We start from the raw sequence: 22,002 nt of genomic DNA, 5'->3' as shown, positions 1-22,002 counted from the left end.
AAACAAAAGCACCATTACACAAAAGGGAAAACAAAGAAAGTGTTTCTTTTTTCCCCTTTCCAAATGAATGGTTATATCAGTATTCAGTAGGAGACAGTATTAGGTGTGGGTGAGAGAAGAGAAAGTCATTCTCAAGCCTGTCTCAGTTTCAGTTTGAGGAATGTAGGGTAGTGTACTAGTTTCCTAGACAACCATAACAAAGTATCACAAACTGTGTGGCTTAAAACAACAAAAATTTATTCTTTCACGGTTCTGGAGGCTGGAAGTCTGGAATCAGTGCCTGTTAGCTGTGCCATGCTCCCTCAGAAGCCTCTAGGGCAGGGGTGTCCAAACTGTGGCCCACGGGCCAACTGCGGCCCCCGATCCATTGTTAATTGGCCCGCAGCAAATTCCAAAAATATATTTAGTTTACTTAAATAAACCAGGTGAGGCAATACGTACTTCACCTCTTCACCTCGAGTGAGTGGCCCGGCTGTTTGTGTATTTTACCGCATATGGCCCTTGGTGAAAAACGTTGAAAAAAGTTTGGACACCCCTGGTCTAGGGGATTCCTTCCTTGCCTCTTCCAGCTTCTGGTAGCTCCAGGTGTTCCTTTGCTATGGAGACATCACTCCAATCCCTGCCTCTGTTCATATGGTTGCTTTTTCCCTGTGTGTTTCTTTCTCCTCTTCTCATAAGGACACCAGTCATATTGGAACAGGGCTACCCTAATGAACTCATCTTAACTTGATTATATCTGCAAAGACCCTATTTCTACCTAAGGTCACATTCACAGATACTGGCGGTTAGGACTTCAACTTATATTTTGGGGCTGCGCAATCAAACCCAGAATAGATGGGTTGAAGTCTAATCAGTTATTAATAACAGATATTTAAAATGCATGACTTTTGCATAAGACTTTGTTTCAGTGGCTTTAAACTACTTCATAGTCATTCAATTACAGTAATCTCAACAATAGCCCAGAATGACATAGGTGTCTTTTTTTTAAGAAAGCAAATTTCAGGTAAACAAATGCAACCACATAAGTCACTGTGATGGATCTTAGGTCTAGAAGAGAACTGAGAGGACAGCAATGGGGATAAAGAAAGATCGCCTTAAAGAAGGTGTTTACCAGCTGCCTCTCCTAGGAGGAAAACACTGGCTTTTCCTTGAACCAAGTCTCATGATATAGAGACAAAGAAGTACAGCCTCTTAAAATAACTAATTTTAAAAGGAAACTTTATATCACTACTGTAACAGGAAAACTGGTGTCCCCAGCCAAAATAAGAAGGCACTGGATATGGAAATCTTAAAGTTAATATGATGTTGTTAAGTTCTAGCTAAATAATGCTGACAGCCTGAAAGAGTTTATTGAAAAGGGAGATGAGCTAGTGTTAGATGTTATAAACTTATTTGCCCCAACTGAGACTTTCTCCCTTCACATAAATCAGAAGGACTAAAAGAGAAACAAAAGAATGACTTTCTCACTATGTGGTTCAGTTCTACTTACTGTCAGCGTCAAATCCAAAATTGTCTCCTGTACTATCAGGGACACATGCTTTATATTTTGGGAAATATTGTATTTCCCCAAATACTCTTAGAGAAAAGATTCACTTCCTTAAATCACAAACCAAATGAATTGAGCTGAAGCTACTCTTCTGAAAGTCTGTAGCATCTGACACTGTTTTCTCCCTTCTTGGAGGTCTCCACTTCTGTAACACTAATTATAACACCTCTGACTTGTAGTGTAGCTAAAGCTTTACCAAAGCACTTTCACATTCACTATTTTTTAAAACCCACCATTGGGGGTTATGTTGAGATGAGAAAAGTTGAGGGTCAGCAAGTTAACAAAAGTTATTTGAAACACTGAGAAGAAAAACAATCTCTTAATGCCTGTAAATTAGTGTTTTCCAGAACTCTTCTCTTACTCGTTGGTTCCTGTTTTACTCATTTGGGGGGGAGGGGGGAGAGAGAGAGAGAGAGAGAGAGAGAGAGAGAGAGAGAGAGAGAGAGAGAGAGAGAAGGCATTAAGGGAAAGACAAAGGAGGGTAAGAAAAGGTCTATTTAAGGACAAATTATAGATATTGGGGGTAAGTAGGAGTAGAAATTAAAATTGAGAACTGTTTCTTGCAGCATTTTCTGGTTCCATTATGTATTTCATAGGTAAAACTGAAATACACAGTATTTAAATATTTTATGTTTATGATATTTTAATATCAAATCAGATTTTGCTTTGGTCAGTAGTGTAGCTAGAGTGGAGTGACCAAGCAATTACTATTGTTACGACCCAAAAGATTTACAAAATTAAGTTACAGAGAAAGTAGAGTGAAGCAAGTGAGAAAAGAAAATTGAATAGTGGGAGAAGGAGGTGAAGGTGAGGAAATTTTCCCTGTAGGAAATATCCACCATACTCAAAGATAGCCTATTTTCTGCTAACCTATGGGTTCTGTGTAATGTCTTAGATTGTGACAAATACTTATATAGTTATGCTTGGTTTTATGATTGAAGATGGACTTTCAAAATTTGTGGGTAAATTGAATTTTTTGAAAGACATACATTTTCCCTGTTGTAATTTGAGATAGTATTTTTTTCTTTTCTTCTCATCATGTACTATAATAGCTGCCTTACTCCAGTTTATTTCATTGCAAGTATTCTGACACTACTAAGTTAAAAACAGAAATTTGTCATAAGGAAGTATTTTCAAGATACCAAATACAGGAAGTTTCTTTGAGCCTTATAAGGAAGAGGAAACTGAAAAGCAATGAGGACTATTCCTGGTGCATGCTCTCTTTTTGTCTTTTCTTCTGTTTGTGTCATTCTTTTCTCCCAGAGCAAATCAGCGTTCTGTGCAACTCCACATACACGAATAAAGATGGCAACCTCACAGTGGCAGGCAGCCTTAACTTTAGACCATGGGTAACTTTAAGTAAACAAAAGTCAACTGTCTTTAAATCTCAGTTCCAACTTCCACAGGAGGGAGACCCTGATTGGCTCAGCATTTGTCAGGTGACAGCTCATGATGCAATCAAGGGTGTGGGAGCAGGGGCACAAACAATCACATGGGGGCTAGAGGCTAGCTTGTCTGGGTGAAGAGATAGTTCTCAGAGAAAGAAGCCAGAATCCTTAATCTAAATAAGGACTTTTGGAATTAATGCTTTGTAAACTAACAATTATGCCACGGGAATTCCTATTTTTAAGAGTGAATCTTGGTATGAATCCTTTTACGAAGAAAAATATTTTTAGTGAATTGCTAACCTCTCTTTTAAGTTAAAAATTTTTTATAAAGTAGGGCATAATTATAATTGACATTTTGCATAATGTACTTATCCTCACCTGAAGAAGGTTATTAATTCCTGGTGTACAGAGGGGGAAATTGTTTGGGTTTTCATTCACGGAAGTTAAACTTATCTGGTTATCTCAAGGGAAGAAGGGACCTGTTTGCCAGGAACACCCTTTTCTTGGGACTATAAGGAAGGATGAGAGGATTGATACAGAGACAGAGAAACATTGTATCTCTGAAGTGCAGAGATGGCTTTGGAAAAGTTTTTGCCATATTCAACCAAACTTTAAAATAAATGGTCCTAAAATATCTGGATGATTCAAAGTAAAATCATTGCTTGTTTGTCTGTCTACCTGATACATAGTCCTGCCTTTGTCTTATATATTACTAGACCTGGGATAAATCAGCCTCTCTTCACAGCTATTTCCTTTCTGCCTTCAGAAAAGTACATCTTCCCTATCTTGGAAAGAAACAAACTTCCAGGTCTGTCCCCAACCCTTTGTTGAGCCTATTTCCCCTTCCAAGGACTTTCCTATATCTTTTTTTGCTCTCACATTTATGTTCCCCTTAAGATTGTTTTAATTATTTCATGATTTAATGGCAGAGTTTTGTTTTGTTAAATCCAAATGCAAGCCTTTGCCATTTATCTTTATTACAACTCAGCCTTTATCATTTCTGTCCACAAATTGTGACAAATGCTTCAGGATTACTAAGAAAATCCGACATATTTCTTATACCTCCCAGCTTGGTGATATCTGTAAATTGTCCCTATGACAACCATAATAGGCATTTAAGAACTGCTAAGGGTATAAAAATACTTTTTCATCTAATCTTCAAAACAACTCTTCAAGGAAGATGGTATTATTGCCGATGGGGAAATGGAAGTTTAGAAAATCTAAATGACTTCCTTGGTGAAAGCTGTAATTCAAACTTGAGTCAGCCAGACTCTCGCGTTCTTAAATTCTTAAACCTTTGGCCATCGATTTTCAACTTTGGCCAAAACCACCTAAGAACTTTCAAAAGAGATAGAAGCCAAGAACCCATTTCACACATAGTGTCACAATCTTTGTGCAGGAGTGGTTTTAGGGCAGGGCAGTCAAGAACCACTGCTGTCATGTTCTGCTACAGTGGAAGGACGGAATTTTGCAGCACACCACTACACACTGCCCAGTAGTTGACAATTAGCTGCTAATTTTTACTTTTAGATATGACCATACAATCAGTTTTGAATCTAAATGTGTTATCATCCAACCCACATTTCTTGTTTCTCCATATTGTGTGAAAGAATGTTGTGAAAGCATTGGTTAAATTTTTTGTTATTCTCTTTTATTTTTATCAAATAGAGGAAACTTTCTGAAATGTTTGCCCTGGGATAAACTTTCTAGGTACAGCACTACCAGGGATCACATAAACAGTGAAAAAATTCTCTATGGAGTGAAAAGAGCTAAACATTCCAGGGTAGGATTGGCTTAAAATCACATCTTAGTGAGGTGAGAGGCTTTCACTATCTGTCTGAATGACACTAAGCAAGTCACTTCATCTCTCTGTGTGGGTATATTCTCAATTGTATAAGCCTATGAATAATACATTTCCCTTGTCTACCTGTCTTCCATATCCAAATCACTAATTTAAAAAAGAATCCATTTCCCCACAAGAAACCCTCAATATTCACTAGTTTCAAATGTCTTTTCCCAAACAGGCAGTGGAGAGTAACACATACCATGCCTGGTTGAACACATCATTGCAAAATATAGCAACTTAACTACAATGAATGTATCTGCAGTTTCAGAGTTCTAAAACAGGTATTTTATTTTGTTTATTCTCACAAAAGAGAATGTTTCTATTTCCACAGTTCAGATGCTTTTCTTTTTTTTTTTTTTAATTTTTTTTAAACTTTTATTTATTTGAAGTGTGTTTTTCCAGGACTCATCAGCTCTAAGTCAAGTAGTTGTGTCAAGGTGGTTGTGGAGGGCGCAGCTCACAGTGGCCCATGTGGGGATCGAACCAGCAACCCTGGTGTTACGAGCATCGCACTCTAACTAACTGAGCTAACCGGCTGCCCCTTCATTTTAACCCTGACATTAAGATGGTGTTCAGCACTTTGTCTTCTTTTGTGTGGGCCTGTGTTCTGGTTTCTACTCCATTAATAGATTTGTTTGCAGGGAAAGGGAACTCTCATGGCTGTTGCTGCTTATAATGTCAGTCTTAATATTCTAAGCAGGTTTTAGATTTGCTGTTGAGTCACAACTTCCATTTCAAATTTTTGTTAGAAATTTTAAAAAGGGCTACTTGTAAGACAGTAGCCAAATGAATATGGTTCCTGGACTCAATTCCATTGTGGGAAGGTGGGGTTTCCCTCATACCAACAAATAGTTCTTGCTCTGACACCAGTTGAGTGTCCAAGAATTCAACTCAGTTCTGACACTATCTACCCAGAGCAGCAGATTCCACAGGTTAAGCGTTCAGACCTATAAGACTGCCCTGTTTTCTACCACCACACCCCAGAAACACACATTCAGATGCCAGCCACAAGCCTAGGTTCTTACCTGTGCTTCTAACCAACCAAATATAAATTGGAGGTTCCAACAACCCCTCCAATTCAGAATGTCAATCTCAAGTTCAAGTTGTTACCTGTACTTCTGATTGACTGGCTATAAGTCAGAGGTTCCCACAACCCCTATCTTGGGTTCGATTAATTTGCCAGAACAGTTCACAGAACTCAAAGAGAAACATTTTAATTACTGTTTATTATAAAAGGATGTTAAAGGATACAAATGAACAGCCAGGTGAAGAGATAACATAGGGTGAGGTCTGGAACAAAGGAACTTCTGTCACAAGGTGGCACGTGGAAACATTCTAATTTCCCAATTTGGAAACTCTCTGAAAAAGGAAAAGCTGTCCTCCCGGGTTTTTATAGAGGCTTCATTACTTAGTCATGTTTGACTGAGTCAGGGACCATTGGCAATTGAACTTAATCTCCAGCCCCTCTTCCTTCCTTGGAGGTGGGGGTGAATGGGATGTAAAGTTATAAACCTGTAATCACCAGGTTGGTTGTCCTGGCAATCAGCCCCAACCCTGGGGTAGGATCCAAAATTCACCTCATTAACGAGAAACACCTACATCACTCTCAACACAGGAAATTCCAAGGGTTTAGGGAGCTGTGGGTGATGAACCCCAATTATCTTATAAGTCACAATATTACACCATAGGAATGCAATTCTTCTGAAATCCCTTCCTCTTACTAGAAAAGGATGTTAAAGGATACGACTTATTAGAGAAACCGGGGCTCTAGTTCATTATTTACTTTGAAGAAGTTAGTGTGAATTCGAGTCATTTCCTATCCTGCTATCATTTGCTCAAAGACCTTTTGCAATAGGGCTTATGTAAGAAGACGTGCAGGAGTCACTTTGGTGAGGTTTATTTAAAGAAACCATTAAATACAAGCTAGACCTGAATGGCAGCATCATTCGTGTATGTGGAAACCAGGGCTATAAATGCATCAATTCTTTTAGATTGACAGAAAGAGGACTAATAACAAGTGAAAAAGGCTCTACACAGTCAGGTCACAGGCTACTTCTTTGGCCTCACCTCTTACCACTGCCCCCTCCTTCACTGTCCTCCAACCACAGTGAACTCTTTCTTAGCCCTTGAACTTGCTGAGCACATTCCCTCCTGGGGTCTTTGCCTCTTTGCTAGTCCCTCTGCGTGAAACTTTTCCAAGATAGTCACAGAACTGGCTCATTCTCATCCTGCAGATAGATCTCTGCTCAAATGCAGTTCCTCTGAGAGGTCTTTCCCCGCCACCCTCACTAAAACAGCACACCGCCACCTCACTTTGGATTCCTTTACTTTGTAGTATTTTTCTTAGTGGCATTTCTACACCAGCACATTATACATTTAAGGTATTTTTTGTCTCTTTATCAGAATATTAGCTCCAGTAGAGCAAGGAGTACGCGGATAAGTGTTCACATAGCATCCTTGGGGGCCTCCAAGCCTGGCACCTAGTAGGTGTTCTGGAAATATTTGTTGAATGAATGAATGAGGCTCTTTGGGACAGTGGAAATTGTTTCTACTCTTTCACCCAGGCCTTGTTGACAATCCGCAGGCAGCTGGGCGCTTCATTCCCCCCTCACCCATTTCTAGCAGAGGTGAGGAATTGGAGTTAGGCGCCCCTGATTGCACTGGCGCACAACCTCGCGTGCGAACGCGTTGTCCCAACCCTCAGAGCCACTTCCCCTCGGCCTAGGGGACTGCAGTGGGGAAACGCAGGTTTGCTGCATCTGGAACGTGGAAGCAAAAGCAGAAAGGAAACACGAGTGCGCGGGAGGGGAAAGTCTCTGTGCGGTGCCAGGCTGCGCGCAGGGGGCGCCTTCCCGGCCCGGCTGACTCATTCCCAGCCGCCTCCACGGTGGGGAGCGGCCCCCCCCCCCCACACCATCTGGGGAGGGCCGGCCCCGCTAGCCTGCGCCAGCTCAACTCCTCCGCCCGCTCTGGCCCCGGGGCTGTCCCGGGAATCTCCGCGCGCGTCTACCGGCTTCGCGAGAGGCCACGGTCCCGCGTGGCCCTTCCCTGTGAGCCCCGGCGCTAGCCGGCAGCAGTGCGCCCGGGTGGAGCGGCGCACGCGCAGTCCGGGGGCGCGCGCCAGGCCCCCGCCCCCGCTCCCGCCCCCGCCTGGCTTCTCTACCGCCTTAGCTGGGAACAAGCTGCGGGACTGGAGGCCAACTTGGGTGGGGGGTGCCGAGTCCGAGTGGGGCCGGCGGCGCTGAGAGGACAGGCTGGCCCGGGAGCGGGTGGAGAAGACGACCGTGCCGGGCTTCCCGGTTGCCTGAAGTAGGCGCGGAGTGGGCTGCAGGAAGTAGAGAGGAAGAGGAGCAGAAGGGGGCAGCAGCGACTGCCGCTAACGGCCTCCCTCGGCGCTGACAGGCTGGGCCGGCGCCCGGCTCGCTCGGGAGTTCGCGCCGCCGCCTCGGCCGCTCGGCTCCTGGGCCCCGACTTGCGGTGCGCGTCGGGCGAAGAGCTGCTACCGCCGCGCAGGGAGAGGCCCGGTCCCCGCCGCCGAGGGATGTGAGTGAGAGCCGAACCCGCACGGGAGGGCCCCGAAGGGCCCAGCCTGGCGGACGCTCGGACCCGTGCCCGCTCTTGGGGCTTCGAAGACCTTGGCCGGCTGGAGGCGCCTGGTAGGAGCAGCCCCTGTGGGTTTGGGGGCGCGTCCTCGTCGTCCGATCTGTGCAGCGGGTGGGTGTTATTGCTGCCTAGTTTCTGGGTGGGGGCAGCAGTTGCCTTTCCACTTCTCTCTCACCTCTTGATCCCCGCTTTCCCCCTGCTGTGGCGGTAAACTTCACAGCAAGAAAATCTTCCTCTTTAAGGACAACATACAATGGAGTGTTCTGTTGATATTTGCATCCATGGTTGCCTGATATCCACTCCCACCCTTTACTTAACCCTCTTTAAAATTTTCTAGACATCCAAACAGCCTAGAAAAGAGCATGCATTTCCCCTGAATTTCTGCAGTAGTAACTGCTGCTTTTTTTTTTTTTTTTTTTTTAAAGGTTTCAGACACAGGCGGGGGAACAAGATGTGAACTGCTTTTCTTCTGCAGAAAAAGAGGTCCTTCCTCCTCTTCCCTCGACGGTGGGTATGCAGTCCTGGCTGCTGTCCTTTATCGCTGCAGTAAAGGTGAGGGTATCATGAGCTGCGAGTGCGTGCGTAGGAAGGTTGGAAGACAGGCGGGACTGAAGGTTGCTTACTCCTCTGAAAATGGCAGTGCTGCACTTTTAATGTTGGTCTGGGAGGGTGTTTGGGGGGTGTTTATTGTTGGTCTTGGATCTTTTAAGAAACACTTATTGTTTCTTTCTCAGCCGATTATACAAAATAACACGGCTTTGCAGAGCAAACATAGTCCTTTTTCTTCAAGCAGCCAGATTCTTAATCTTTCAAAGAGGAACATTTTCAATTACGTACTAAGAGATACCTATTGAGAGAACACGTTAGCCGTTCTTGCTGGGGTTTCTGCTACCGCATTGAATGCTTCCTGGATGGTTTTATCTGCCTAAGTTTGCTGTGTCGGTTGAATTTACCCAGTTTGCTTTCCGGTGGTTATTAATCTGCCAGGAGAAACTCCTTTTCTCTGAATGAAAGGCTGGAAGTGGCTGAGGTGTGTCATACATAGAGGGGTGGAGAAATGTGGAGAAGGAAGCTAGAAGTGGGAATAGGAGAGATGATGATTGCTTTTGGTTTCATAATAGGTTTATACAAGTGAGTTGTTGGGTTACTGCAAATATTCTGATATAACACCCAGCAGATTTTAAGATGAATAATCAACCTTGGCCTCCCTCTCCCCATACCCTTCACCTTTTACCTTTTCAAGTGTGAGAATCATTTGTTTGCATGTGCACATATCTGTTAGTGTGTAACACATCTCCAAACTGAATGTGTCCAACACTTGCCTGAGTAGGACAAGGAAAGCTGTGGTACTTGCTGACTAGATAAGCACAGAATGTTTGTTTTTGCTTTAATTGAATGACCTGTGTTTGGAGTTTACAGTGTTTTAGGGATCAGTTAAGGAATAGTTTGTTTCATTTACTGGTTTTTCCTAGTGATTTGAGATAGTTGTCTCAGGTATTGGCAGGGAAGTGATATCTTTTCTGTGCTTTTCACCTGGCTATTGCTGAAAGCTGGGATGCTTTTTGAGGCAGAACAGGAAAGAGCATTGTCTTCGGAGTCAGATCTGCGTTTGAAACCTCGTGTTCTGCCACGTAACAGTTGTATTATTTAAAGTCTCTTTGAGCCTCATTTTTCTTATGATTGTTGTGAAGATTGAATAAGATTATGCATGCAAAGTAGTACATTGCTTGGCTACTGTAAAAGTCTCGGCTACTATCAAGCCTGGGTAGGCCAAGGAGATTCAGAGAAGGGCAGAATGTGCATAAGGTGATCTGCCAGTGACCAGTGTTTCATCCTCTTTAGGGAAAGGAGAAAAAGGACTTTTAGGCCTTGAACTGGTTAAGGGGTATATAGCCTTTTTATGGAAAGGTTCTAGTCTTATCTCCCTTCTTGACACCCCTCCCCCATTGTGCTGCCCCTACCAACTGTTGTGCTGCCCTCTGGTGGTTAATTGTGCCAAGCACTTTCTTTTGCTCCTCCCACATTACATTTTTTTGGTCTCTTTTTGGGCCCCTTCCCTTTGCTCCCAGTTTCCCAAACTGTGTGCTGAGGTGCCCCAGAGTGCCAGTGAACTCAGGCTGGAACTGTTCATTTGAGGTAGTTCACAGTTTCAACATTAAATTGACAAATTTCTTTCTACAATGTCATGTCTTTGCAAAGCTGTATTTTTAGAGATTGCTCTGATAAAAAGCAAATATGCATGAAAGTCAATGATACAGGAAATGAGAGTGTGACATCCAGTTTAATTCCAAGGTTGAGAAGTTGTATAGTGCCCAACAAACACTAAGTTGTAAGAACATTAACTTAAATGGTTAGAACCTACCTACTTAAGTATTTCTTTTGGCGTACGGGTGCTGGGAAAAAAATGACTAAGACCGAAGATTTCCTGAATGGAGTAAGTTTGGGAACCTATGCCTTAGCTTTTGGTTGGCTTGTTTGATTAAAAAAATCTGTATTTGTAATGGAAAAACTTAATTTTTTAAATGTGGGTCACTAACTGATACTCATCTCCACTGAAATTAGTGATACAATTATTGATACAAAACTACTAGCAGCTGATCATGGCTTAGTATATTTCCTCTCCCATCCAATACCTTTATAGCTGCTCTCAAGTTCTTTCATTTTAAAACTAATCTTACTGCTCCCTTGTCATTCTAGTCACAATACTGGTCTTCTAGTATTTATGACTGTCTCCTTAAACTCAACATGCCCCAAATGAAAATCATTATTTTTGTACCTCTTTGTAATTTCCTTCTCTCCTGGTTATATAGGCTTTAAATTTGGCGTCATCTTTAAACTGTCTCTTTCATTTACCTCTTATATTAACCCATTCAACATGTCCTGTTCATATTTCTTTTGTCCCTCTGTCTCTGCTTCCCTCACTTTCCCACCGGAATCCCAGGACTCGTTTCCTTAGCTTGGAATATTGAAAGTCGTATCAACCTCTCAGAATCTAGCATCTCTCCCTTCTATTTATCCTTAATAAACATGTCACTCTCATACTCCTTATTGTGGCATTCTTTTGCCCCCAGATCTTCACTGCCTTCCCACTTCATACGTGTTGAATTTAACTTCCCTTTTCTGGTTTTCAAGATACTCTGCTATCAATCCCAGCCCTATTTATTCAGTGTTTTGTCTAAGGACCTTCAATAAGCATTCTCCTGCAAGCTGCTTTCCACATTGTCTAAAAACAGCGATGCTTATTCCATCTTTTAACTTGCACTCATGTTTTCCATACTTCTTCCACCAAGCTCAGTCTTGCATCCTGTTGCACTGCTTACTAGGTGTGGAATAACTGAGCAGGGCATCAAATCTCCTCATATGAAAAATGAGGCGAATTATAGTACCTTTTCCATAGGCTTGTAGTGAAAATTAAGTGAGTTCATACATGAAAAGTCCTCAAGCCCCGTCAGTGCTTGGCACATTAAGCACACCTTAAGTTTTGGTGATTATTATTATAATTATTTATTACCACTACTATTATTACTACTATTACTATGACTATACTCCCAATTAAAATTCCCTCTTTTGTGAAACTGTTTCTCACTAAATATTGCTTTTCTCCTCTCTATATTTCTATAGTTCTTTTAGTCTTAGAATATCTTCACGTAGTTTACTTATATACCATGCTTTGGTGGTTTGATAGTTACTTCCCTAGTGTTAGCCATATTTTTTTCAAATTGATTGTGTATGCTTTGATGAACAATACCTAGATTTTTTAAAAAGTATGCACAGAGTGCTGAGCACATGGGGAGCATTGAATAAATGCTATGTATTAAAAGGGGACTTTAGTCAGTTGCCAAACAAATATTTATTAATACCTACAATGTAAAAGGTACTTTGCTATGTCTAAAAGAGATGCAGAAAAATAGAAAATAGGTTCCTTTCACTGAGGGCTTAAAATGTAATTGGAGAGATAAGTAATGAAAGTCACTTAGAGTTGAAGTGAGCAGAAAAGTCTCCAGAGGAGAGGAGGTAGAATCAAAACTAGGCAGGATTGGATTTTGCATAAGAGGAGGAAACTTGTGTAGGAGGTAAACAAAGGCAAAATATGGGTGACATATTCAGAAAACTGTACATAAAAACAGACTGAAATGAAGATTTGTGTGGGAGAGGAGGGAGAAATCCGGTTAAAAATGTAGATTTGAATTAGAGTTGGATGCCCTTAACTGCTGGGATGAGAAGAGTGTACTTTGCTCCATAGGTAACAGAGAAGATTTAAAAGTTTTAGATTGAGAAAGAGCCTGCTAAAAGAAATATTTTAGGAAAATCAGAGCAGCACCAATGCTAGGTATAATATGAATTGGAATGAGAAGTGATAGGACTGGGAAAATAATCTAGGTTTGAAGTAATGAGGATGTGCATTTAGTGGAAATAAGACTGGAGAGATGTCACATAAGACTTCATTATGGATTGGATAAGAAAGGAGAATGTGGGGAGGCAGAGAAGAGGAGTAATCAAAGATGACTGATTATTTTATTTTAATAAATCCTGGTTATGAAATTGAAGAATGTTGGAACGCCAAGACATCTGGGAGCATCTGAGCCAATCTATACATTTTGTGCATTAGGAATCTGCGACCCAGAGAGATTTAAAGATGTGTCCAAAGTTACTCAGCTAGTTAGTAATAAAGAAAGAACCAGAAATTTATTAATGGCAGTATTGACCGAAATAGGTATGAAAGTATAAGTGGCTGGTTGAGGAGATACAGATAGCTAGATTTATATTTTGGATATGTTGAGGTGACAGTGGGATATATGACTAGAATTTGGCAGAGAAATTTAAGGCCTGGGTTGTGGTGCCCAGCCTTGAGGATAGCCTATAATTAGAGAGTGGGTGAAAGAAGAATTGGAAAAGGAGACAAAGAGGGAGCAGTTAGTACGAGAAGCAAGTGACTGGGTAGGTTAAGAAGGTGAGAATGATTAACATGTTGATCATTGTTGATCACTGCCAAGAAATGAGAAGAATAAGAATTGAAAAGAGTTCTTAAAAATATGTACTAGTGTGTTACCTAATATGAAATGTATAAAAGCAGAAAAAAGAAGAAAATTGCTTGTGGTTTCTCCATGCAGAAATAAACATAGTTAATATGCAGCTCTCTCAAGTATAACAGACGACCTTTGGATTTGACACTTGGGTGAACAATAGAGACTTCTATCCAAAACTCTTATCACTGGGACTAATGATGAGAATTTTAGGCATAATAAAGACTGGGATATATTTTCAACAATCATTCTTTGTCATTCTTATGTATCCTTTCATTTCACACTACACAGGTACTGTTATTCCTGGTGGACGTTAGCTCTGCATTTGTGTTATTTGAATAAGTAGACATTCAGTGGTTAGCATTAGACATTCAGAGTGATCTAACAGGAGAGACAAGTGGTCCGAATAAAATGATAAGGTATGAGTTTCTAAAAGGAAAGAGAAATTCTTGGTAGATAACATAAAACTGAAGATAGCGTGGTTAAGAGTGTTCAGGTTAGGAGAATTAGAAAGGTCAAGAGGAAGCATCTGCTTTTGAAGCCTGCACAGTGTAGCTGCCAGAGGTGGACGAGGTTGGGATAGTCCATGGGTTTGTTTTGCTTTCCCAAGAACATCCTTCAGCCTGTATTTTTGATATCAGTCCTTGGGAATAGGGCATTCATTATTGCTTACTAAATGATTTTAGTTTCATAAATTCTGATTATGAAACATAATGCCACTAGATAATATTTTTGTAATATGAAAGGTACTGCGATGTCAGGAAGTGCACCATTTTGGAAATCAGTGGATCAGGAATTGACTCTTGCCAACATCGTGTATGATTTTGAGCCAGTCATGTAATCATTGAGCCTTCTTTTTTCCTCATTTGGAAAATGAGGGGATGGACAAAATCTTTCCTAAAAACTTTATTTACTCTAAAAGGGTAGAATCCCATGGTAAAATGTGTATAAAATTTAAGAATTGAATGGCTTACCACTGTTTATAACAAAAACCCAACAGCTTCTTGCCCCTCCCCACATTTCTGATTCCTGTTTTACAGGAAATTGCTTTCAGATTTCATAATAGCATCTTCTGGTGCTTGCTTCTATATTTCTAAATAACAATCTACCATCAGTACTCCCCCCACCCTTTATTCTGTATCTGTACCTATACTATGCCCTTTCCCCTTTGCAACGAATGAACTGTTCAGTGTCCCATCTAAGGCTTCTCCATCTACTTGTGTAGAGCAACCCATCCCCCTTTGCGCTCACGGACTTTGCCATTGTATTTCTCCCTCTTGTATTCTAAATTTTTCCCTGTACAAGATCATTTCTATCAGTATGTATTCTGGTTGCTATTTGCTACGAGACATAACTACCCCAAAACTGAATGATGTGAAACAAATACTCTACACTCACAGATATTATGGGTCAATACTTCAGATAGGGCACACCAATGATGGCTTTTTTCTACTCTAGAATGTCTAGGATCTCAGTTGGGAAGACTTGTTGGCTGGGGGTAACTTGGAAGTGGGAGTCTGGAATCATCTAGAGATGTTTGCACTCACATGAGTGGTAGTTGATGTTGGCTTTGACTAAGCTCTCAGCTGAGGCTGTTAATGTGGCCTGGACGTCCTTACAATGTGGGGGCCTCAAGGTAGTTGGCTTCCTTACATGGTTAGTCAGGGTTTAAAAGAGAGTGTTTGAACACGGAGGATTGGACTCCACTTATTACTTGGGCAGTGTTAAGGTCACACTGTGGAAGAAAACGTGGGATGGGAGATACTGTCATGGCTACCTCTGGACAATACTATTGCCATGGTTTACCCTTTTGCCTCATTTCATATCCCTCCCATGTCCAAAATACATGCAATATAGAGTGACCCCCTCCTCGGAGACCTCTACTTCACATTCCTTTATGACTCAGCTCAAAATCCAGTATGTCATCATCTAAATCAGGTCCAGATACAGATCAGGTTCCTTGGGGATGAATTCTTGGGAATGATTCCTCTTCTGAAGACCTTTGAAGAGACAAGTTATATGCCCCCACGTAATTAACATGCGAGATTGGAAAGGCACTTGTTGACTGCAGTAGACATTCCTGTTTAAAGAGAGGGACAAGGGAGGCACACGGTCGTCTGTGGCAATTCTGAGACCTGGCTGGGCGCATGTTGGCAATTCCTTAATTGGGCTTCACTCCTACTCCCTAGAAGTTGTTCGTGGACCAGGGCTGCTGCTTTTGGTCTTTGGTTTCACATCCTAAATCACTTTTTTTCCTCAGAAGAATTGATCTGTGTTTGCAACTGAGTAATATTCTGAACTTGCTTTCTGTGTACAGTGTGGCTTAGGGTCCAAAGGCCTCCTTTTATTTTATGTACCATATTTTGCTGTGTATAATGTGCATTTTTTTGCCCAAATTTATGAGGGAAAAATAAGGATGCTCATTATACATGGGTAGCACTAATTCCATATCTATATAAATGTTTTTAATTCTTTTATTTGTGTTTATGAGTTAAAAGTGTAACTCTAGAAATCAATAACGATATCTGTATGCGATATCGTATTCCAAAATACCTGGAATACGATAATCGGTTTTATGGAACTTAAGACAAACTTGCAACAACGAAGAGTTCTTGGCTTTCTATGATGTGTAAATATCGTAAATTTGTTACTGGTATATAAATTTCTTCTATCTGTTCTTGTGTTTTGTAATTATTTGTTACATAACATTTCTTGTACCATAATGTTAAAAAATAAATGCTAAAATTCCTTTATGATACAAAAAACAAGTACCGAAATGTAAACAAATAAAAATTTGAATTAAAAAATTAAAACAAAAGATTTTTTCCCTGAAAGTTTGGGCCCAAAACGTGGGTGCGCTTTATACCCAGGAGTGCATTATCCGTGGCAAAATAGAGTAGTTACTGTCCCTTTCATTCTCAGCTGATACAACTCCTTTAAAAACCTCGTGGACATCCTGTGTTCATAATCTACTCCATCAGACAAAAGCTATACCCACAAATCTCTTTTGAGAGGAGCTTTTTCCTGCTCTAGGTTCCCTGTGAGGCTGCTGTGGAACAACACTCCTAAGATCCTTAGATAATCTTTGGTCTGAAAGGATCTATGAGGTACTGACTTAGATCTTGCTGAGGTTTTAACCATGGATGTTACAGCCCCATTCTAGATTTAATCTTTGTCTGAGGCCCTTTCTTTAAGAACACTTTGCTGGCTGAAAAAACTGTTCTGAGCCTTTGAATTTCCTTGAAATTCCACTGAAAAAGTGAATAGCTCATTCTTTAGTTCATCTCCCTGCTCTCTCAATTATTAAGGCAGCTAGAAGAAGCAGGCTGCTTCTTCAATATTCTGCCGAGAGTCTCATTAATTCATTAAGTAGAGTTGACCCATGAACAATATGGGTTTGAACTGTGTGGGTCCACTTATATATGGATTTTTTTTCAATAAATATATTGGAAAATTTTTTTGAGATTTGTGATAATTTGAAAAACTCCCAGATGAACTGCATAGGGTAGAAATGTTAAAAAAATGAAGAAAAAGAGCCCCATTGGCTGCTCTGAAAAGCCATCTTTGCCTTGTTTCCTTGTCTGGCTCCCGTCACCACAGCCACCCCCGCCGCGCGCTACCTCTGTGGTGGTGGAGCCTGGCAGCTTTTTTGCCAGAGTTGTTGAAGTCTCCTTTCTTTTTAATCCACTGTATGGGATCACTGGCATGCCCCACCACGTGAGACGGGCCGTGGACACCAGCTCCTAGGTCACCACCAAGGACTTAAAGGAGAAGTTATGGAGGAAGCAGAAAAATGTAAGAGAGACACCTGCTAATGGGAATGCGAATGAGGAAAAAGGGGAGCAGGAGGCTGACAATGAGGTAGATGAATAAGAGGAAGAGGAGGAGGAGGAGGAAGGTGAGGGTGGGGAAGAGGATGGAGATGAAGATGAGGAGGCAGGGGCAGCTATGAGCAAAAGGGCAGCTGAAGATGATGAGGATGATGACGTTGACACCAAGAAGCAGAAGACTGATGAGAATGACTAAACAACAAAAAAGGAAAAGATAAACTTAAAAAAAAACAAGGCAGCCGTGACCTATTCACCCTCCACTTCCTGCCTCATGAAGGTGATCACCAGCCAATGGAGAGTCCCGCCCACCCTCCCACCGAGGGCAGCTCACCTGCAGATGACAGACGCTCTGTACCACCCCGCCAAAAGCGCATTGTGAATTTGCAGCAGGGGAGGAAAAAAAGAACCAAAACTTGCAAGGCCCTGCTTTTTTTCTTAAAAGTACTTTAAAAAGGGAAATGTGTATTTTTACATTGTATATTTTTGTACATATTGTTAGAGGTCAGCCTTTTTTTTTTTTTTGAACAGGACTTTATTGGGGAACAGTGTGTAGTTCCAGGACTTTTTTCCAAGTCAAGTTGTTGTCCTTTCAATCTTAGTTGTGGACGGCGCAGCTCAGCTCCAGGTCCAGTTGCCGTTACTAGTTGCAGGGGGCACAGCCCACCATCCCTTGCTGGACTCGAGGAGTTGAACCAGTAACCTTGAGGTTACGAGCCCACTGCCCCATGTGGGAATCGAACCGGCAGCCTTCAGAGTTAGGAGCACGGAGCTCCAACTGCCTGAGTCACCGGGCCGGGCCAGAGGTCAGCCATTTTTAATGATCTGGGGATGATCGCAAGCCTTTGGAGCATTCTTTGTCCTACTTCTGATTTTACTTGTAGTGTGACCATTTTCATTGTAATCTCAGAGGAGAAAAAAGGCCTTGTAAGAAAAGCAAAAACAACATACAAACATTCATTCCGAGCATTCCAGTGACTTTTTTGTATGTGTACTTATCTGTACTATAAGCAGTTGCTTTGTTAGATGGTGAAAAAGGCCAAAAATAAAGTTTCTTTTTTTGTCTATGAAGTTGCTGTTTCTTTCTTTCTTTCTTTTTTTGGCCTGTTTGATGCATGTGTGAAACAATGTTGTTCAACAATAAAAGGAATTTTATTTTGCTGAGTTGTTCTAAAAAAAATAATAAGAAAAAGGTATTTTTTAAATGTATAGTTGTATGTGGATACTGGTCTATTTTATCATTTACTATCATAAAATGTACACAAATCTATCATAAAAAGTTAAAATTTATCAACACTTATGTGCAGACTTGACATGGTGTCATTCACTGTCAAAATAAATGAAGATAAACTAAGATGCAGTAGTAAATCATAAATGTGTAAAATTAACCATAGTACATACTGCACTACTATAATGATTTCATACCCACTTCCTGTTGCTACTGCTGTGAACGCAAGTGTTGTTAGTATCCGCTTAGTATGCTGTGTGACACTAATCATCTCCATGTGTAAATTTCCTGTCACAGTCAAAAGTGATCTCTTGTGGTTCTTGCGTATTTTTGTGTTTAGTGCAATGCTGTAAACCTTGAATAATACCGTGGGACCCATACGAAGTGCCACTAATGATGTTTGAAGTGCTCCCAAGAAGCAAAGAAAAGTCATGACATCAACAAAAAGTTGAATTGCTTGATATGTACCCTAGATTGAGGTCTGCAGCTGCGGTTGCCTGCCATTTTAAGATAAATGAACCTAACGTAAGGACCACTGTAAAAAAAAAAAGGAAAGAAAATTTGTGAAATTGTGATCGTAGCTGTGCAAGCAGGTGCGAAAACTTTGTACTTTTTGTGAAACACCTTTTTATCTCATATTGAAAATGAAGCTTTTATGTGGGTGCAGGATTGCTATAAGCAAGGCATAACTATAGACTACTATAATTTAAAAAAAAAGCAAAGTTATTATATGACAACTTAAAGCAAAAGAAAGGTGAAGGATCTAAAGCTGGAGGATTTAATGCCAGCAAAGGATGGTTTGATAATTTTAGAAAGAGATTTGGCTTAAAAAATGTCAAGATACCAGGAGAAACAGCTTCTGCCACCCGAGAAGCAGCAGGCAGATTCCCAGATATCATTAAGAAAATCATTGAGGAGAAAGGATATCTTGCTTGAACGTGTTTTTAATATAGACAAAAGTGCCCTGTTCTGGAAAATGCCTTAAAGAAGCGTTTATTAGTAAGGAAGTGAAGCAAGAGCACCAGGATTTAAGGCAGGAAGGGATAGGCTAACTACTGCTTTGTGCAAATGCAGTTGGCTTTATGATCAGGACTGACTTTATCTGGAAAGCTGCTCACCCCCGAGCCTTGAAAAGATAAAACACCAGCTCTCAGTCTTTTGGTTGTGCCAGAAAGCCTGGACAACAAGAACCCTTCTTCTGGATTGATTTTATTGCTGCTTTGTTCCTGAAGTCAGGAAATACCTTGCCAGTAAGGAACTGCCTTTTAAAGTTATTTTCAAACTGGACAATGCCCTTGGCCATCCAGAACCCCATGAGTTCAACACTGAAGGCATCGAAGTGATCTCCTTGCCCCAAAACACAGCGTCTCTAATTCAGCCTCTAGACCATGGGGTCAGTCATGAGGACCTTTAAGGCTCATTATAAACAGTACTCAATGGAAAGGATCATCATTGCTATGGAAGACCCTGACAGAGAGAACGCATGGAAGTCTGGAAGGATTACACCATTGAAGATGCCATTATTGTTATAGAAAAAACCATGGAAGCCATCAAGCCTGAGGTAGTAAATTCCTGCTGGAGAAAACTGTCTAGATGTTGTGCATGAATTCACAGGAATTATGACAGCCCATCAGGTAAATCGTGAAAGAGATGATGGATATGGCAAAAAAAGGTAGGGCGTGAAGGCTTTCAAGATATGGATCTTGGAGAAATTCAAGAGCTAATACACACCACACCAGAAGAATCAACAGAAGACAACGTGATGGAGACGAATGCTTCCTAACCAGTGCTAGACCTTGAGGAAGAAGAGGTACTAGAAGAAGTGGTGCCAGAAAACACATTGACATTAGACAATCTGACAGGGGTTCTAATTATTCAGGACTGCTTTGGACTTCTTTTACGACATGGACCCTTCTGTGATACTGGCAGGAAAACTAACGCAAATTGTGGAAGGGGGATTGGTATTATATAGAAACATCTTTAGAGAAATGAGAAAGCAAAAAAGTCAGACAGAAATTACGGTATCTTTTCGTCAGGTTGCACCTAGTGTCCTTACTTCTCCAGTACCCCTTCCACCTCCTCCACCTCTTCTGCCTCTGCCGCTCCCGAGACAGCAGGACCAAGCCCCCCCTTCCTCCTCCTCGTCCGCCTGCTCAGTGTGAAGACTGAGGATGAAGTCCTTCATGATGATCCATTTGGCCACTTAATGAATAGTAAATCATCATCAGGTGATGTGGACTTTATTGATAAATGCACTATTGTAAATGTATTTTCTCTTCCCTATGACTTATTTAACATTTTCTTTTCTCTAGATTACTTTACTGTAAAAATAAATATGTAATACATGTAATATACAAAATATGTGTTAATTGACTATGTTATTGGTAAGGCTTCTGGTACAGTAGGCTAATAAAAGTTAAGTTTGGGGGCAGTCAAAAGTTATACATAGATTTTCAACTGCAGAGGGGGTCAGCACCCCTAATCCCTGTGATGTTCAAGGGTCAACCGTGTATATTTTCCATGTTAGCGTTGGTGGTAGTTTTGCGAAGCTTTCCATTGCTACAGTACAAGGGTCTCCTTTTATTCACCCTCCAGCAGCATTTTCCTCACTGTCTTTCCTTTAAGCCCTTTCTGCTTGTTAGGCTTCCATTAAATCTCAATGCCCATTGTTTGTGAACACAAACCTCTGGTGGGTCCTCTTCTGTTGCTGGCTGTTCTGGAACTGTTCTCTAACCCAGTAGTTCTTATCAGAATCACCTGGAGGGCTGGTTGAAACACAAAAATGCTGGGCCCCACCTCCAGAGTTTCTGATTCGGTAGGTCTGGAGTGGGACCTGAGAATTTGCATTTCTAACAAGTTCCCAGGTGATGCTGATGATGTTTGGGGACTAGGCTCAGGATTACTGAAACCGGGGTTGGCAAAATTATTTTAGGAAGGACCAGATAGTAAATATTTCAGGATTTGCTGGCAAGATTGTCTCTATTGAAACTACTCAACTCTGCCTTTCTGGTGCAACAGCAACCAAGGGCAATACATAAATGAAAGGACTTACAAAGGCTTATTTACAAAACAGGCAACTGTCTGAATTGGATCTGTGAGCATTAGTTTGCCATTTCCCAATTTGTATCATTACTTGGCACATTCTCTTCAAGCTACTGCCCCATGTTCCACTCCCTGTTAGAGCAAAGCTCTTTGAAAGAGTTGTCTGTATTTTTCTCTTCTTTGTATTCTATAAAAAATGTTATGTACTCTGAACAGATGGCATTTTAAATGTTTTAGAATTCAAAAAACAGTAAATATCTCTTCACATATGTCAATTTGTGTATATGTAAACATAACACTAGATTGAATAGAAGAGGAATTGCTTCTTCAAAAGTGGTATGTGTTACTAATTTCAGTAAGTATTGCCAAATTGATCTCCATAGAAATGCCAGCTTATACTTTTCTATACCTGTTTTCAGATGGTTTGATATTTGCCAATTTGAGATGTGAAAAAATGGAATCTTATAATTTGAATTTGCTTTAAGTTTTTCTTTTCTG

General features: G+C 41.0%; 1 protein-coding gene and 1 long non-coding RNA gene across 6 annotated transcripts in view; both read left to right on the top strand.

Annotated features, from left to right (window-relative positions):
• Positions 1 to 6,222, top strand: part of LOC141571120 (uncharacterized) — a 38,771-nt gene extending 32,549 nt beyond the window's left edge. Inside the window, exons 3-4 of the long non-coding RNA XR_012495719.1 lie at positions 4,959 to 5,061; positions 5,183 to 6,222. This is a non-coding gene — a long non-coding RNA (uncharacterized LOC141571120). The remainder of the gene's footprint in view (positions 1 to 4,958; positions 5,062 to 5,182) is intronic.
• Positions 6,223 to 7,573: 1,351 nt separating this feature from the next.
• The window catches only part of JAK2 (Janus kinase 2), a 97,202-nt gene continuing 82,773 nt past the window's right edge, over positions 7,574 to 22,002 (top strand). Inside the window, exons 1-2 of one of the 5 annotated variants that reach the window (XM_074330467.1) lie at positions 7,574 to 8,436; positions 8,809 to 8,935. The gene's annotated coding sequence lies outside the window, so the exon portion shown is untranslated. Of the gene's footprint in view, positions 8,437 to 8,475; positions 8,495 to 8,808; positions 8,936 to 22,002 lie in introns of those variants that run through there. The other 4 variants (XM_019729761.2, XM_019729753.2, XM_074330465.1 and 1 more) reach the window with 4 other exon arrangements.

This window comes from Rhinolophus sinicus, linkage group LG04 (assembly GCF_036562045.2).
Source record: "Rhinolophus sinicus isolate RSC01 linkage group LG04, ASM3656204v1, whole genome shotgun sequence".
Lineage (NCBI taxonomy): Eukaryota > Metazoa > Chordata > Mammalia > Chiroptera > Rhinolophidae > Rhinolophus > Rhinolophus sinicus.
The sequence above is the reverse complement of the archived record's forward strand: the minus strand, read 5'-3'. Positions and strand labels throughout refer to the sequence as shown.